Source organism: Leuresthes tenuis, unplaced genomic scaffold (assembly GCF_036924035.1).
Source record: "Leuresthes tenuis unplaced genomic scaffold, fLeuTen1.0.hap1 SCAF_22, whole genome shotgun sequence".
Classification (NCBI taxonomy): Eukaryota; Metazoa; Chordata; class Actinopteri; order Atheriniformes; family Atherinopsidae; genus Leuresthes; species Leuresthes tenuis.
Window position 1 is genome coordinate 20386974 of NW_027325376.1, and position 6000 is coordinate 20392973.

Consider the following 6000-nt stretch of genomic DNA (forward strand, 5'->3'; position numbering starts at 1 on the left):
CATTTGAGAAAAGGTATGGAAGACCATTTGTACTCCCACAGTCAAAACACAGTCATCAACTGACATGATGAAGAAAAAAAGAAAAAGAGAAGAAACCTTAGCAGAATACAAATATTAACAAGTAGAGAGATTTCTTCTGTTTAGTCTGTTCCAGGTGAACCGGTGAAGGAATCTCTGAAGACAGTAAAACCCAGGGACTGGATCATCATCAAAGTGATAAAGAAAAAGAACTGGTCCAGCCCAAGGGGGGAAGGTCCATTTCAGGTACTACTTACATCACCCACAGCAGCTGAAGGACTTCTTGGATTCACTTATCACAATGTACCACAACCTTTAGAAGTAGGGAAAGATTAGTTACCCACCACTGTTTTCTGAGGCAAAAGTCTGACTACAAAGGGGAATTCTCTCTACAGGAGGGAGTTCATCTCAACCTCAGTGAAGAAAACAATGGCTAACATGAGAACATAGGGTGTGACTAAAATAAGACAGGGAAAATGGATGGACAAAGGCCGTGGCATCCATTCAGATTACCAGGATTTTGTGGGTTAAGAGGAACCAGCTGTGTATTATTAATCATTACTCTTATTATAGTATTCCCAATTTTATGGTATGAAGCATGGATTAGCAGAAATAAAGATGATGCAGGACAGAGTACCACCACTGTCCCCTTGACATAGAAAGTGCCACACTAGTAATAACATTTATTTAAACTTGGAGATAAATGGAGAAAATAATCTCATATACAATAGCTGAGACAGAAAAAACAGAAAACTTTTGAAGACACGATTAAAACAACATTTAGAACATACAATAAGCTTAAAAGGAGTGACAAATCTGCGACTGCGAAGGCATAGAAGTCTAATTAAAAACAGGAGCAGTAGGACAGACTTTTGTGAAATCTGAGTAAGCTCTGGGAATCAAATTTAGATAATGATCAGACTTGGCCTTTCTTATTTCTGCTGTACATTTATTTCTAAGCTTCCTATAAGCAAGGCAATGACCCGGGTCCCTCATATGCCCAGCTAGCATCCAAGGTTTATTTATTTTTTAAGTAATTTTAAGTAATTTTTTAAGTTCTGCCGAAAGCCAGGGACTAGACCTGTTCTAAGTTCTATACTTTTTAAAAGGGGCGTATTTATCAACTATGGAATTAGAAGATTTACAAAAAGTGCTAGATCTTCATCTGGGATTTTAACAGTGTCATGAGTATAACTATTCAACAGATCAGTTAAAAAAAAGCCTGCTCATGGAGATGTTTCAGGATCTGGATACCAAGCGTGGACCTAATGTTTTAATTTTTGCAATTCTGATAGAGGCTATTGAGCAGTGATAACTAACACCAAGTTCAGATACTGCGGATTTTCTACCTTTGATTTGTTAAGATTGAGCCAATCAGGGACAATCTTGAATGATCTCTTAAGTTTGGTTTTGTAGGATCAGTAATTACCTGAGAAAGGTTGATATTGGTACACACCTTTTTTAAATGATCAGAGGCAGAGTTCAACTTGTTTAAATTAAATTTGCCACACAGAGATTGGGTTTAGGCCACATGCACACAGAATGACATCAACAAATATAAGAAATATTGAACATTTACACATAGATTTTTGAATACATGCAGAGGAATGATACTTTGAAATGTGCTCATTGCGGAGTTATGATCAGTTGAGTAATGAAGGTTGAACTATTCTGGAAAAGAGGTTCTATTCCCAGCATCATGATGGACACTCCTGATATAGAAGGTTTCGCTAACGCATTGGAATTGTTTTACTATTTTCATATGCATGTGCAATGAAGAGTTGATTGCTGCTGATAAATGCATAGAAGAACAGCTTACACATAGATGCTCACATATAGGCTGCTGAATGCAATGAAGACCTGCTTATCCAGTAAAGTTCAATGTCAATGTGTAATATTCAATTAGGATTTACAAAACAGTGAAGTTACACAATGAAAGGGTCCATAGTCGGTATGAGAAGACTACAGGAATATTTACCTGGGTGTACGTTCAAACAGAGATGAGAAAATTGCGATAAATAATTGTTTGTTTGTTTGTTAGTATGTATATGAATGTTATGTGTATAAACTGTGTTGAGTTGTAGTTACTCAGTAGTGTCTCAGTGAAACAACCGACGGGGGTAGCCTTGCGGTGACAACAAAAGCAGTGTTTTACTGATCAGTCAGGTTGCTCCAGTGTACTCCATACAAACTGGTTGGCTACTGAAGGGATAGAAAATGGGGAATACTTGTTTTAAAGCAAACAAGGAATTAGATGGGAAAAATACATGTTTTAACGGGACCCAGACAATATTAAATACTCAGACAGATGGAAGAAGAAGTGTAGTTTTGTAGGAAATCACAAAATTATTACATAAAATTAGTGAAATCAATTGAAGAATGCCTTTCTGAAGAGCTGTTTACCACAGATGAGCAGCTTTGCGACCAAGCACATTGTAGATCGCTTTACTGCCAAAATGATCTAATTTAATGGATTGGTTTAGATATGCATTACAGCATTTTAAGAACAAAGAGAGAAACAAAAAGGGACAACGCTTCATGGTGGAAGGTGATGTATAAATAACTGTGTATATGATGAAGGAGAGACCATTTGAGCAGCACAGCCATTTCGCAGCACAGGGACAGCAGTCCAAGTTAAAGGATATCCCACGTGATATCACCTGTCACACTGTGTCAAGGCATCAAAAGAAGAAAAAATCACCAAACTCAAGGACAAAGAGACGAAGACTCCGGTGAACGAAGAGAGAGGACTGACAAACCAGGAATACAAAAGGATGCTCAATATCAAGATCCAGAAGAAGAGACTAACAATGCCACGAACACATACGATGCTTGGAATGATGCTAGCAATGAACAGAGAAGAAGATTCAGTGTCATCAATCTGCAACACGTGCCTCTAATGAGGGGGTGAATATAGAATCCTCAACGATTACAACGGGAACTGTGACAACAACAAGGTTTAAACCATTTTGATATATATTGTAACCTATTGGCTAAGGAATAGTGCTGAAAATTAGGTAAATCTAATCCACCACTGTCCTTGGTCTTCTGTAGGGTTTTTAAACTAATACGTGGTGGTTTGTTTTTCCACAGAAATTTGGAGATGCATGAATCTAGTGACTTAAACCAAGTAGCAGATGGTTTTATGGGGATCATTGAGAACAAATAGTTAACTTTTGGTAGTATCATCATTTTAATGGTTGTAACTCTCCCCATAAGTGATATAGGTAAGGACTTCCAACGAGAGAGATCGTCCTCTACTCTCTTTAATAATTGCACATAATTTAGCTTTGTTAGCTCTGAGAGCCTGGAGGAAATGTTTATGCCTAAATATCTAATATTTCTTGACTGTAAAGTGATCGCAGGTATATTATGGACCCTACAGTTAATGGGCAGAACTGTGGTCTTAGACCAGTTGATAGAGTAGTCAGAAAGTGCTGAGAATTTATTTATGAGTGTGATCGTGTGAGTGAGAGACGTCTGTGAGTTCTGAAGGAAAAGTAATACATCATCAGCATAAAGACTTATTTTATGCTCAATATTTTGGGATTGGATGCCTTTAATATTTCTATCTTGTCTGATAGAAGCTGCTAAAGGTTTGATGAAAATAGCAAAAAGTGAGGGAGAAAGTGGGCAACCCTGTCTTGTACCTCTCTGCAGACTGAAGCTGGGAGAAGTTTGATCATTTGTCCTGACACTTGCATTTGGGGAGCTATATAATATCCTTATCCAGTTGATGAAGTGTGACCCAAATCCGAATTTGTTTAATGCTGCGAATAAAAATTTCCAGTTCACTCCATCAAATGCTTTTTCTGCATCTAGAGAATCGATTGTGGTTTCCAAGTTGTTGATGGTAGAATAGTCTATGAGATTAATGATCCGGTTTGTGAACGAACTGTTGTGCCTACTGCTCTTCAGCCTGTCAAATGAAACGTAGAATTTGAAATGTGACAAATGAACAAAGACCCAAGGAGTTGAGTCGTAAACGAATCAATACTGTTTCCTGTGCGAGGACCCGTCAGCTGAGGAGTTGAGTCGTGAACGAATCAATACTGTTTCCTGTCCTGCTGACTGAGCTTATGAAGCTGCCGCCTGCCATGTGGTGAGGAAGGGTACTGCATGAAAATGAACGAATCACTCACTGAGACAACTCGTTACTCCCGAGTCATATAAAAAATGAGTTCATATCAAACGAATCACTCACGAACGACACATCACTATCTATTTGACGAGTTATGCACGAATTCAGATTTTCCTATAAAATGAATTAACTCAAACCAAGTTAAGACTGCTTTGTCCTTCATATTTATTCATGTCTAATCAAGTTTCAACGATAAACAACGTTGTACTTTGTAGAATGAGAAAAAACTTCTTCAGCAATAAGCATCTCTCGACATATGACGAAATACAGATTTTGCTATGAAATTAATTCCTTCTATCAGCCTGACTTAAAACTGTTTGTCTTCCTTATTTATCCACTTCAAATCAAGTATCAACAATTAAAAAAATGTTGTAGTTTGAGAAAGAACAACTTAATCTTCAGCAATCAGTATAAAAAGAGGGTAAGAAAAGGTGCAAATGCCAACCATACATCACTAAAAGGTGGAGCGGAAGTATTCGGCTGCAAGTAGGTGTGAATGTTCTACCATAATTTGTAAAAAGCGGGTAAGAAAAGGTTCGAATGCCCGACTATATATGAACAAAAGCGGGAGGAGAGGTCTTCGGATGAGAGTGGGTGAGAATTCCCAAACATAATCTATAAAATGCGGTGAAAAAAAAGGTGTGAATGCCCCATAGGACACTAAAAGGTGGAGCGGAAGTGTTCGGCTGCAAGAAGGTGTGAATGTCCGACTATATTTGGTGAAAAGCAGGTGAAGCAAGGTCTGAATGCCCAACCTTACATCATCAAAAGCGAGATCAGAGGTGTTTGGCCGCAAGAAGGCCATAGTTTGCCAAAAGCAGGTAAGGTGCGAATGACCGACTAAATATCAACAAAAGTGGGGGCGGAGGACTTCGGATGCAAGTGGGTGTGAATGTCTTACCATAGTTTGTAAAAAGCGGGTAAGAAAAGTTTGAATGCCCGAACATTCACCATCAAAAGAGGGAGCGGAGGTGTTCCGCTGTAAGAAGGTGTGAATGTCCTACAATAGTTGGTAAAAAGCAGGTAAGAAAAGGTTAAAATACCCGACTGTACACAATCAATAGCGTGAGCGGAGTTGTTCGGCTATTAAAAGGTGTGAAAGTCCGACCATGGTTAGTAAAAAGCGGGTAAGAAAAGGTGCGAATGCCCGACAATATATGATCAAAAGAGTGAGCGGAGGTTTTCAGCTGAAAGAAGGTCTGAATGTCCAACCATAATTTTTAAAAACCGGTGAAGAAAAGGCTCGAAAGCCCGACTATACACCATCAACAGCTGGAGCGGAGGTGTTCAGCTGAAAGAACGTCTGAATGTCCATCAATAATTGCTAGAAAACATGAACGAGAATTTTCGAATATCAAACCGCACATGATCATAAGCGGGAGAGGAGGTGTTCAGCTGCAAGAAGGTGTGAATGTCCACGCGTAATTACTGAAAAATGGTTAAGAAAAGGTGCGAATGCCCAACCATACTTCATCAAAAGCAGGAGTGGATGTGTTTGGCGACAAGAAGGTTTGAATGTCCAACCATAGTTTGTAAAAAACGGGTAAGAAAAGGTTCGAATGCCCGAACATACATCATCAAAAGAGGGAGCGGAGGTGTTCTGCTGTAAGAAGGTGTGAATGTCCGACCATAGTTGGTAAAAAGCGTGTAAGAAAAGGTTAAAATACCCGACTGTACACAATCAATAGCGGGAGCGGAGTTGTTCGGCTACTAAAAGGTGTGAAAGTCCGACCCTGGTTTGTAAAAAGCAGGTAAGAAAAGGTGTGAATGCCCGACAATGTATGATCAAAAGAGGGAGCGGAAGTTTTCGGCTGCAAGAAGGTCTGAATGTCCAACCATAA